Source organism: Parasteatoda tepidariorum, chromosome 6, assembly GCF_043381705.1.
Source record: "Parasteatoda tepidariorum isolate YZ-2023 chromosome 6, CAS_Ptep_4.0, whole genome shotgun sequence".
Lineage (NCBI taxonomy): Eukaryota > Metazoa > Arthropoda > Arachnida > Araneae > Theridiidae > Parasteatoda > Parasteatoda tepidariorum.
Genome location: NC_092209.1, coordinates 29,072,080 through 29,085,379, shown reverse-complemented (window position 1 = coordinate 29,085,379; position 13,300 = coordinate 29,072,080). Strand labels below are relative to the sequence as shown.

The 13,300-nt window shown below is 31.3% G+C and overlaps 1 protein-coding gene across 19 annotated transcripts in view; it reads left to right on the top strand.

Annotated features, from left to right (window-relative positions):
* The window catches only part of LOC107448298 (TEA domain transcription factor 1 homolog scalloped), a 111,980-nt gene that overhangs the window by 43,780 nt on the left and 54,900 nt on the right, over positions 1–13,300 (top strand). For 16 of the 19 annotated variants that reach the window (XM_071182159.1, XM_071182175.1, XM_071182168.1 and 13 more), the window contains one exon: positions 8,976–9,038. The exons of the other annotated variants lie outside the window; for them this stretch is intronic. The gene's annotated coding sequence lies outside the window, so the exon portion shown is untranslated. The remainder of the gene's footprint in view (positions 1–8,975; positions 9,039–13,300) is intronic. 19 annotated transcript variants of the gene reach the window in all.

The window sequence follows — 13,300 nt, the reverse complement described above, 5'->3', positions numbered from 1 at the left end:
TAATCACGTTTCTGAGTCATTTTATGAAAGAAGAAAAATGATATCGTTTTTATTATTCGTTTAAAAAAAAAATACTTAGTATTTTTTCTGATGTAAACGCGTTTTTCGCGCGTTTCGTTAGTAATAATTTCTTCCAAAATGTTGGATGCAGTTGTCTGATAATAGAAGTCAACAAAAAATGGAAGTGTTTGCTTTTTTTTTTCTTCTTCCACCACAGACATGGCGTTCTGACGTATGTATTCCTAGAACGTCTTATGACGTGTAATGTCACGTGACTGATGCCACACGAGAGATCAACATCTACACACTTCTCTCCTTGTCCCGAAATAAAACTCTTAAAGAAAGTTCTTTGACAGTTGAGCTTTCTCTGTCTATGGTTGAGCTTGAAACAGAGGTGTCTCGTAATTGCCAAAACTTTTTTTATTTTTTCCCTTCCATTTTTTTTTAACCGATACTAGTTTTTTCATTTGTGTATTATTGCACCGTTATTGGAAAATAACACAGACTAATGATTTATGTAAGGTGCTTTTTCGCCAAAGAAAATAAAAAAGTCAAAGTCATTATTTTTTTTTTAAAAAAAAGAAAGATTCATATGCGGACGTAATTTTGTTTAAAAACTTAAAATGGTTTCTGCTTTCAAAAGGGAAAAAATAGATAAATTTTTTTTTTCCGAAAAAATATCAATTTGACTACATTTTTCCACGATAAAAAAAAAATTCAGTATTAGCAAATAACTTAAATATTTTAAATTTTGAATTCGTGATTTTGTTTAAAAACTGAAAATGGTTTCTGCTTTCAAAAGGGAAAAAATAGATAAAATGTTTTCGAAAAAATACCAATTTGGCTACATTTTTCTACGATAAAAAAAAAAAAAAAAAAAAAAAAAAAANGTATCAGCAAATAACTTAAATATTTTAAATTTTGAATTCGTGATTTTGTTTAAAAACTGAAAATGGTTTCTGCTTTCAAAAGGGAAATAATAGATAAAATGCTTTCGAAAAAATACCAATTTAGTTACATTTTTCCACGACAAAAAAATTTTCAGTATTATTAAACAACTTAAATATTTTAAAAGTTTTTAAATTTCATAAATATAGCGTTTTATGAAAATTTAATATTTAGTTACATTTTTCCACGACAAAAAAATTTTCAGTATTATCAAACAACTTAAATATTTTAAAAGTTATTAAATTTCATAACTGTAGCGTTTTATGAAAATTTTAATATTTTCAAATCGCTGTAATGTTTTCAAAGTCGTTATTGTTCTTGGTAATTTCGAGATAGCTGACCTATCAAGCAATATTCGCGATCGCAACGCTCGAGTACGCCGTCTAGCGGGAGCCTGTAAATATCGGACATTAATTTATCACGTTTTTCATTTAGTTCCATCAAAGTCATTGACTGAATCAGACGCCATTTTTTAGCAGCAAATAAGAAACAAAATTTCCCTAAGGAAAAGGCCGAAGAACTTGAAAAAAATCTCCAGAATATTAGTAAATCTTTCAGGAACAGAACACGCCAAACATTTGAAGAAAAATTCCTCAATAATTTTTAATTTCTATTATCAACAAACTTGCAACTGATGACTTCCGATTTCGGATACTGTTACAGATGTGTGTATTAAGGTAAAATGCATTTCTTCTGTCTTCAATTCATTACGAATTAAAGTGAAGTCAACATTGCTTTCGTCATTCCAGTGAATAAATATGAATTCAGAACATACAGAATTGTAATAGTTATAGCATATTCTTCTTCGTTATAGAATAGTATATATTTCTGTATCCATATAATTCGGAAAACAACAATAAAAAATTATCCAAGTTACTTGAAATAGTGCCATTTGTGCTGATTCTTAATTAATTTAAATCGTTTTCTTGGTAAGTTTTTTTTAATTTTGAAAGAATAAGTTCAACTAGAATTCAGCTATTCTGTTTTTAGCTACATATTCAAATTCATATCAATTATAAAATTTTGCTGTGTAGTATGTTATCTAAAAGTAATGAAGGTATAAACTATGTATCTATTATTTGAGAATAAAGTTTTCAAACAAGGAACTTATCATTTTGGAATTCTCCGGGAATCATAAATCAGGTAAGTGCAATGATTTTTACAATAAAAAATTTGCTTGTAAATATTTTTTTTTCATTTGATGATGGTTCTCTACAGAATGGTTTTTTACGTCTGATTAAGAACTATAAGAATAATAAAAAAAGAAACAATATGAAAGTTTTTATTTCAATGTAAAGAATTCTTAAAATCTTTTTTTTATCCTAAGAATTCTTTATTTTCCGTTTTTTAGTTTATAATTTTTTGATAAAAATTGTTCTCAAAATACTTTTTTTGAAAAATTAAATGGTATAACATTATGTGTTTATGTATACTTCTTGTATATTCCAATGTTTGAAGTAATATGATTCAGAAAAGTATGGAATAAAAATTCGGTACTTACGTATTAACGCCACCGCCGCTACAGATTTGGCGGTTTTTAAGTGCCGCCAATCTACACTTAAAATTTTTGCGACAATTCATAAAATAAAACACTTTATTTAAAATCAAAATAGTTAATCGGATTTCGGTGGAAAATGAGCCGATATAGAGTTTAGCATAGATTCAAAACAATCATATCGCCATATGAACTCTGATGAATAAGATTCCAAATGAAATAACATTTCCAAAACGTACGTTTACCAAGATAAAGTTTTATGTTGTGGGAATTGGTACATTTTCGTTTTTTCGGTAAAATATTTCCCTCCTGAAAAAATAAAATTGCATCTTGTTTTGTTTTTGGCAAATCCCAAAGACGAATATTCGTAGCACTAAAAATGGCGACAAAAAAGAATTGTCTTTTTTTTTTGTTTTTGTTTCGTCAGCATTCTTTATTTTACGTTTCTTAGTTTCTAAATAATGATTTTTATTGAAACTTGAAATTTTTTGATAAAAATTGTTGTCAAAAAACTTTGTTTACAAAATTAAATTTCATAAAATTATGAGGCTTATGTATACTTTTTGTTCATTTTAATTTTTGAACTAATATGATTCTTAAAACTATAGAATGTAAAGTTTAAATGGGCCTTTCATGTTATATCATTAAATTTAGTAATACTATTTCTCGGGCATTAGGTTTTAACTCTTATAAGAATATACATATTTTTTTCTGTTAATGTACAAATATTTTTCCGATGTGTTTTGGATATTCCTTCTCTAATAAAAAGAGATACCATTTTGTTTTCGGTTGTACAAGAAAGAAGATCAAGCATTTTTCTTTTTTAAATTTAATAAGCCACATTAAAGAAGGAACGTTGCAATGCTACACGCTACATTAACGACGTCTCCAGAGTAACTGAATGACGGTTCATATGGAAATCGCAGGTAAGCGTCTCATACAACAACGCCCCCTATAGTTCGTTGCGATCGCGAATTGGAGCAAAAAAGTTTGCAAGTTAACGTTATGTTAGTATTGTGCTTATGTTAGCTCTTTGGAGCAAAAATAGATGATGAGTCGGCCTGTCTAATTCAGGGGCTCTACTTGTACCGCTGAACTCTATGACGTCTGCTTTTTTTTGCCGTTTTTATTTTTTATACCATTGTTTATTTTTATAAATAATAATTAATTTAATTGTTACTATTTAGTATCCTCTTACAAAAAATTTAATTTGTCGTGGTAAAAGCTGTAACCCCATAGATCGGTGTATCAGAATATACCACTGTTCAATTTTGTTTGTAAGTGTTAAAAAGTTTCGCCAACACTCTTCCATTATATGCAATTAAAAATTTGATGAAATAATTAAATTTTAAAGATATCTATTTTATATAAATATAGATGCAAAACTACAATTGTACAAAACCATTATACTTTCAGTCCTTGACCTATGTATCTAAAACTTAATCGGCCAAAAAAGAAAAGCATTACCTGCCATTTGTGAAAAAAAAGTTTTTGCGACCTAATTTTGGCGAAGTCAAAGAGGGCATTTTTTGCAGAACAAAGGCTGGGATAGCCTGGTTGGTAGTGCACTGGGCCCATGTCCAAGAGTTCGTGGGTTCGATCCCAGTCTGCCGAAGACTCCCCGTGTAGTAAATGGTGACTGATGCTCGTTAAATCTGTGGAGTCGCAATGTCCTCCATGTTCCCTTAACGAATCAATACCTCTGGGGGTACTGATCCAAGAGTTTCCTTGTCTTCTGGATTGGGTTTAAAATTACAAGGCTACGGAGTTGAACATTAGCAGTCGTAAACCCAAAAATTGGGTCGGCTGTTCAACGATGGATTTATATATAAAAAAAGAACTAAATTCAGAAATTTACAAAATTTATAAGAGCATTGATATAATAAACCATGTAAAATTAAGCAAAATGAGATTTGCAGGGCACATTTGACTAGCTAAATACATAAGAACATCAAGCAAAAGCCAATTGATTGTAGATCTAGAGGATGTCGATAACTTCAATAGCTGGGCTCCATTAACTTACATTTCAAAACAGAGAACTGGAGAGATCTGGCGTCAAAGAGAATGGCATGGAGAAATATATTCCGGAGAAGGCCAAGACCCTCCTCTGGCTGTCGTGACAATAAGGATATCCGTTTTCACGTCTTTGTATCCAATTTGCTTGTTGTTGAATAGCTCTCTGCTTCTTGAATTCAGTAAGCATGGGGGGAGATTTTTGCTATTTACTAAATACGTCTGACTATGATATTTATTTTTTCCACGATGCGACGAGTGTGCGAGAAAGAGAGAAAAACTTGGCATGTTCACTGTTACTATTTTTTTTTTAAATGTGACCTCCCATTTCCCCCTTTTTTTTCCTCCTTAACCTCCGACCGTCGAATCTTGTGGTGCGATAAAAATAAACACTTCAACCGTAGATGAGTTTTAATCCTTACCTTCAAGTTTTTGGCACCTTCTGTTCGTTGTGAAAAAGCGTTTCAATTTACGGTGCAACAAACGGGTGTTAATACTTTGAAGCGCCATTTGAAAAGATATTATTAATCAGGGCTTGTTTTAGAAGAAATTTGGGTCCGTTAACTGTCCTGATTTTCCTGATGAAATATATTTTTTTCTGATTTTTAGTTTTTTGTCAAAAATTAATTTTGCGAAAGAAAAAATATCATCAAAAAGGCGCTTAATCGTAAATCATAAAAACGTTTTTTATTTATTTATTTATTTTTCTTTGTTCTCAATTTTTCCCCGTCTTTTTCTTAAAATATTCCATTTGACCTTAAAATATTCCATTTTCAGTTCTTGATTATTATTTTTTTCTGTCAGGCTTTCAGATTCTGTTTGATATTTTATTCTGTTACTCATATGTTTTCAACAGTTTTGAAAAAATGTTAAATTTTTTTTATAATATATTCAATAATAATTCAATATTAATATTCAATATTATATATTTAATAATATATTCAATATTATATATTTAATAATATATTCAATATTATATATTTAATAATATATTCAATATTATATATTTAAATACATATATATATTCAATATATTCAATATTATATATTTAAATACATATATATATATTCAATATATTCAATATTATATATTTAAATACCAGGGGTCTGTCCAGACATTTTGTGAAAGGTCCGTTTTTCGTGAAATTGTGAAAAAATTACTCACATTCTTTCAACCAGGGTCCGCTTTTATGAATTTGTGCAAATAGGGTCCGTTTTTGCAAAAAAAAATTTTTTTCAAGGAGTTTTTAAATTGTATAGACATACAAGATTATGCCCAACACTGTAAAATTGTAATTAAAAAAAATAAATTTAAAAAAAATAACAACAATTGCTCCTTCTAAATTAGAGATGCAACATACAAATATTTGGTATTTAGCCTATACTGCTGAACGCAGAATATTAATTTCGGACGAATAATGGAAGAATCGTCTGCCGAAGACAAAACTTAATTCGTTTGCATCCATCTTTCTTGTTTTCTGCCCTGGAAAGGGTTTATTCGATTAACAAAATAATAATGAAGATAAACAAATTTGTGAAGGATCCGATTAAAAGAAAAATTATTTTGTGAAGGGTCCGTTTTTAAGTTAAAATATTTTGTGAAGGGTCCGTTTTTATGAAAAGATATTTTGTGAAGGGTCCGTTAACGGACCCAAATTTCTTCTAGACAGACCCCTGAATACATATATATATTCAATATTATATATTTTAAAAAAATAAACTTATTGAAAAAAGTAACTAAAAAAATTAATTAAAAATTATTAATTAAAAGATTTAACTTAGAGTTACGGTTAAAAAAAAATATAAAAAAATTTTTGAAATAAAAAGAGAATTGGCAAATTTCATAAATACTGCCATGGAAGGTCACTAACGTTAAGGTTAAAAGTTCTTAAAAAGTTTTATTAACCCCTTCTTAATTTGATAATGCGAACCCTGTTAAAAAATACAAATCAATAAGTAGACTTTTGCGAATAAATAAATTGACTCATTGTTCTTTAAATGTTAAGTGACCAAGAAGTCCTACATTTAGATCCTACAAAACACTTTCCAAATAATTTGTTTCTTTCCCGGTCATTTCATGAATGATTACATTTGAAAACGCTGATTAGGCCTTCTTTTTTATGACTTAATAATGACGCATTACTGTGTGTTATATTCACGATTGATGAGTCTTCCTGTTTTACACTCGTTGGATTTTCGATGAAATCATTAAATGAAAAGTAAAAAAACGTTGTTTATTTTTTGTTCTTTGTTTAATGATACTTAATTTTGACTTCAAAATTTTATTTATTTTAGCCGTCCTTGTAAACGAAAAATTTTGAAGAAATATTTTTGCTCAAATTATTATTTAACTTGCCAAAAAAAAAAAGCAGGACAATGCATTGTATGCTTCATTTATGGTGACGGAACCTTACATCTACATACTGATGCATCAGTTAACATTTTCTCTCGCTCTCTCCTGTTTTTTTTTTTTTTTTTTTTTTTTTTTTTTTNTTTTTTTTTTTTTTTTTTTTTTTTTTTTTGTTAAAATTTTTGTTTTTTCTTTCAAATTAGGTTTTTTTTTTCAAAGGAATACTTTTTATGTTTAGACATTTTTTTTTTTTACTCAAATACTCGCTTATGGCGTTTTTAACTTCTTGAACAACGCCATAGCCAAATTATTTCTTGTAAGCTTAATTTTCGCTTTAAAATGAATTGTTCACTGTTTTAGATCTGTGAATGATTAGTTTCGATTAACAAAAACGCCTTCACTAATGAAAGTTATTGACTCATTTGGACCGCATAATTAATAAATGCACATAAGTGCACAGTTTGATTTTGACGAAGTTGAGAATCGCTGCGACATGGCGACATTGTCGTAGAACGTTACGGAGTTCTCGCAGAAGGAATTTTCCTTTAGAATGTAAAATTTTGGTTTTCTTTTCTGCAAAAATTATTGAAATTTGTTTTCTCTTAAATCTATATATAAAAGATGCCTTTTTCGCAAATCGAAAGGGAAAGAAATGTTCGCAATTTTTTGATTTTTAATTGAGAAGAATGAAAATTAAAGAATATTGAAGGAAAAAAAAATATTGTGCAGAAATGTCTGAAAGATTTTTTCCTTCAAAAATATTCCCTCATTGTTGTTTGGCGCTGTTGTTTAGACTTTACCTCAGCCCAATGTTTTGAATGAAAAAAATGGTCAAAAGCTGACCCATTACAGTTTCTCCAGATGGTCAACTCACAAAAGGGTTTAGATTAGCTTTTTACACTACTTCACCAAACAAGTGAAATTTTAACATACATTGCAAAATGACAGAATATTTTCTGAAATTTTTTTTTCTGGTCAACTTATGAAGGTTTTAGAATAGAATTTCGTAATACTCCTAGACAAAATTGACTTATTTCAGTGGTCAACATACAAGATAGACAGATGGTCAAGTTACAAAGGTTTTGCTTCTTTATATATTACGTAGGAAAAATTCCGTTCTTGATAATTCAGGTCAACTTATGCAGGTGCCAACTTACAAGGGTGGTCAACTTGGCAGGTTTCACTGTATTAGTTATTAAAAGTATCTTGTGCAGAAAGATATTAGTGCTAGGGAGGTTTGTCGCAGAAAACCCCCAAAAATTCTGCTACAGGGATTGCTAATTTGATCTACACGAACGTGTAAGAAGCAAAAAGTAAATCCACTTTTACTTGATCACTAAGAGTTTATTATACAAGAATATTTTCTTAATTTTTAAATCTGGAAATACCTAAAATTCTACTTACTTAAACGGAGATCAGCTGATATAACGGAGATCAGCTGATAGCCCTTGTGCAATTTAATTGAAACAAACTCAATAAGTTCAGAAAAATAAGAGAAAATGCTATTTTATTTAAATTTATACAAACTCAAAAATTTTGAGTACATAATATGATCTCCACGACACTTTATTAACATTTGGACACGATTCGGCATGGATTCCATTAATTTTTTACAGTCATTTATAATATTTGTGTCCTTGTACCACACATAAATTAACGCCGTGATTAGCTTCTCCATAGTTGTACAGTCCATATTTAATAGGCGATTCTTGCATATGGCCCAGAGATTCTCAATTGTTTTGATATCCGGAGAGTTCCCTGGCCATTCCAATGTCTCAATTTGATTCTCAGACGTGAATTTCTTGACAATTTTGGACGTATGGCAAGGAGCTAAATCCTGTTGAAAAATCCCTGTTCCTTCAGGGTATCGTTTCTTCAACTCTGGAACAACTTTTTTACCCAGAATAGTAATGTACTGCTCAGAACGCACCATACCGTCCATAGGCTGCAAAGGTCCAACCCCATTGTAACCGAAACAATCCCAAAACATCTTCTTTAAAAAACACGAAAAAAAAGTTTGTTTCAATTAATTTGCACAAGGGTGTATATACCTGTATATTTTGAAATAATTAATTTTATTTAAAATTAGATGTTCAGATTCAAATCTTTATGTGTGGTGAGTCAATAGTTTTTTTTTTCGGTTTAATTATAATTAATATTAATTTTGCAGGTTTCCAAGAAAATACTTTTTGGATTACATTTTTCTGATATTGTACTCTTCAAGTTGGATTCCGTAAGTACTAGTTATATACATTTAGTGCTAATGAGTGCTGGTGAGTTTTTGACAATTGACGGTTTTAGCTGTCATGTCCGAATTCCCTTTTTGACAGCTGTCAAAAACCTAAAATTTTTGTATATTCGTAAGGATAATTATTTGCGATTAAAAATATGATGTATTTATGTATAAATATAAATATTAAATTGCAGGTGAAAAATCAATTATGTTCTTGAATTATTTTGACATTAAATTCTCTTTTGGTTTTGACTAATTACTGTCAAAAACTGAAATTTTTTTTGTAGAAAATATTAAATAATTTTGAATGAAAATGTGTAAAAATGCAATTTAGCCTATCCATCAACTTGTTTAAATATTGAAAATAATAATACAAAAACAATCATCATTTAAAAAAACGCACAACAAGCATGATTAGCTATCACTGTAAAATCACTTATTCATTTATGTAAAACCAATTTTCATTTACTCCCATTTTAACCCTCCCCTCCTTCCTTAAATCAGACAATTCCTCCTCCCCCCGAAAAAAAAGAAGAAATTATATAAAAAAAAAACGTGAATAAGACCGAAATTCGAAACTATTCCTTTGTTTGATTTTGAGCTGTATAAACTAGAATGTAGACTATTATAACATGATAAAATAACATGTAAATAGGAAATTTATTCTAATAACTGTCCTAAATATTGATAGTAACTTAATTAAACCCTTGAATTAATTGATTGAAAAATTTGTTAACTCATTTAAGCAAACATTTATATTTTTTGTAAATTATAAATAATTTACTTGTCAAGGAATGTATTATAGTCATGATTTATTGTGAAATATTCATGTACAAATAAACTGGAGTGCAGGAAATTCTAAAGAATTCGAACTAATAAAGACACAAATTGGCATATAATATTTTTAACGGAGACAATTTTTGCAAATCGGCACATTTTCTGACAAAAAGTTAAGTAAGAATATTTTTTAGACTAAACATTACCTCATGGTTACCTAACTTTTCCGCATAGCCTCGTTTGCGCCATCAGACATTTTGCTCTCCTGCAATAACAACAAATATTTGGAATGAAACAAAAAATTTTATAAGTTGAGATCAGACAATTATTGGCGGCTTCTAAAAAATCTGCCTAAATTGTGTCATAAAAGAATTAAAAATCAACATTTAGATTGATAAATAATTAACAATATTGTTATTACATGTAATATAAACGGAATAGTTGTTTACTGTTAATTTATATTGATCTTGAAATATTAAAAATGCCATGTTTTTGGAAAAACCATTTAAAAGTTTGAATAATTTTGACTATATTTTTTATTTATGCTGAATAACATAAATTATAATTATAGTAGTATGTATTGCAAGTATTGTGCAGGGTTTAATATCTAATAAAATGTCCTCGATAACGAAAAAGAAATCTTGCCCTAGGACCCCTAGGTTTTTGACGTTCTTCCACAGGTTTTTGGCGTGTCCTGTCAAAAACCAGTTTTTGACATTAAAAACCTAACCCAGGTCCTAATGCTCATTTTATGACTAAAAATTCATTATGTTCGATAATGACACGCTTTTTTTCTTTTTTTGTGTTGTTAGACTTGGTTTCTAATCATTGTTTCATTCTGTTGCCTTTACGTAACTTTTTACCTCGAGTTTTACTCACTTAAACTCTTAGAGCTAACTTTAACAAAAAGTAGAATATCATTTGTCTTACGTCAACTGTAACTTTAACCTTATTTAATACCCCATAGTGATTGTTCAAAATTTTTCACGTGTGTGCTATTTTATTTCATATTATAACCATCGTTGAACAGCAGCAGACCCTATATTTTGGGTTTGCGGTTACTAATGTTCAACTCCGTAGCCTTGTAATTTTGAACCAAATCCAGAAGACAAGGGAACTTCTGGGTCAAGTATTGAGAGAAATTCGCCTTCGTGGAGGACTTTTTGATGGAACTAGCCCGAATTTGCGTTACATGTAGAGGAAAACCTACCACTGAGGATATTTTTACGTTAGCAGTATGCTTGGTGCAAGCTCTATGCTGAATTCGTTTTCGACCAGGAGTTTCGAAATTACTGGGCGCATACAACTTTTTCGGGTGAGCAGCTTTGATTCTAGCAATGAATTTTAACTCCACCACAAAATTTATTGGTCACAAATCGCTTGTGGTTGTCCCCTTTTTACATGGTGGACGCTATAGGATGGGGGCTCAGACTCAGACGTCGTGAGCCTTAGGCTGTTTGCGTTATCGAAAAAGCTGTTTACGCGTAGACAAATTGAACCACTCAAACAAATTGAAAAATGCAGTTCCCTACATTCTATAGTGTGGCTTTCAGGAGAACTGCTCCAGACACCCGTCTCGCTTCGTGGCCGGTACTATGGTTGCGAGAAAAGATCACTTCGAATAGGGGTGTGGGGTGAATAGTTTTGTCTTAATCTTAGCGTAGGTCGTCGTGAGTAAACCAAACGACACTTTCTTTCCTCCATATTACCCCCATCAGAAATGTGCTCTCGCTTGTTACCATAGCAGCAGACAGCTTCCAGTCTGTAGGAGTTCTCATCAAAGCCGTACTATATAGTACTTCATAAGTGTATCAATTTATCTTCCTCTCTGACCCTACTGGTGGTCTTCACATGATCCGAACCCCTATCTTGTAGCATCCGCCAGGTAAAAGGGGGCAACCATAAACAATTTGTAGTTTGCTAATTCTGTGGTGGATTACATTTCATTGATGGAAACAGCAGAACTGAAAGTTAGGAGTTTTGATTCGTAATGAAACCTTATCCACCACAATTTTTTTTAAAAATACAAATCGTTTGTGGTCACCCTCCTTTTTCATAGTGGACGCTACAAGACGGGGAACTGGACCATGTGAAGACCACCCGTGGGGTCAGTTGAGAGGGAGATAAGAATTGGTAGATTTATGAAGAATTAGAATGCTGGAAGCCTTATCTTTTAATTTGTTCTTGTGGAATATAAAATTTCTTTCCATTTGTTTTTGTGGGGTTTATTAAAGTTTTATTGACGAACGCTAAACCTGTGTGCCCAAAAATGGGTCGGCAGCGGCACTCCAGCGCCGTTCATCGAATATAAAATAAAATCATCCGTTCGAAATACAGTCATAACGGATACAAGTTGAAAGCGGAAATCGTAATTTTTTGATTAAATGCCTGGACGTAATGGAAACGAGAGCTGTTTTTGAAGTGATATCACTTTCACCTTGTGTTCGGTAAAAGCGTAGATTTTTATCTGTGAGGGAGGGGATAGCACGGGCCGTTAGAGCTACAAGCCTCGCGGCCAATTACCAACCAAAATTGACCTCTAAGCATTTTCCTATGCTTCCACTCTATATGCATTCACAGCTAAGCGAATTTCTAGGTCAAACGGAAATGAAGCGATACCTGCCTGCCTAGAAGCGTGTCACGGACAACCCCCCCTCCACTTCAGCCTATTCTCTCTCTCCCCCCCCCTACCTTTAACTGTCTCTCTCTCTTTTTTTTTAAATATTTATTTATATATATATAAATTTAGCTATATATTTACCTTTTATTCTATCTTTAAGAGAGAAAAAATATTCAACAGGTCGTCATGATGTCGTGACCATTTTTGTCTTTTTATTTTAGTATCTCGAATTTTGTGTGATGGTCTTGTGTCACGCGAAGAGTAAGACGGGTCTTCCTGTCACGCCAGGGGATGGGATCGGTGTCGCCTTTTTCTTGTCTTCCCAACAAAACGTCTCTCTGTCTCTTCATTGAATGGGGAAAGACGGGGCGTGGACTGGGGAAGGTATTCACGTGACTCTCTCGATGGCGATCTGTTGCTTTTATGTATTTCTGAGCAGACGATAGTTGTAATTTTTGCAGTTCTTGAACTCGTCTTCGCCATCTGTCGTTCCGTTTGTTTTCCCCCCCCCCTTCTCTAGCATTTCGAACTGGTTTAACTCTTTAAAGACCGAAGCAGTGGAAATTTTACCACCGTTAACATCCTCAGTTTTTCAGAAGAGAAAATTCACAAATGAACTCACCCTTTTTGTTGGGGGTTCTCTTTAGTCATTTGCTTCTCAGCAGGTCATTTGCTCCCCCACGTCACTAATAAATCAAAGGCGTGCTCTACTTGTCAGTGAAACTTCATGGCATTCAAACTGACAATCCGCTTGCTTATTTTTTCCCCTTGGAACGTTTTTCTGGTTAAGTATTCAAAAGCAGGAATTAAGTAAATAATGAGATTTTTTTTTCCTTATCTTCCTTTTATTTATACATAAATTTTT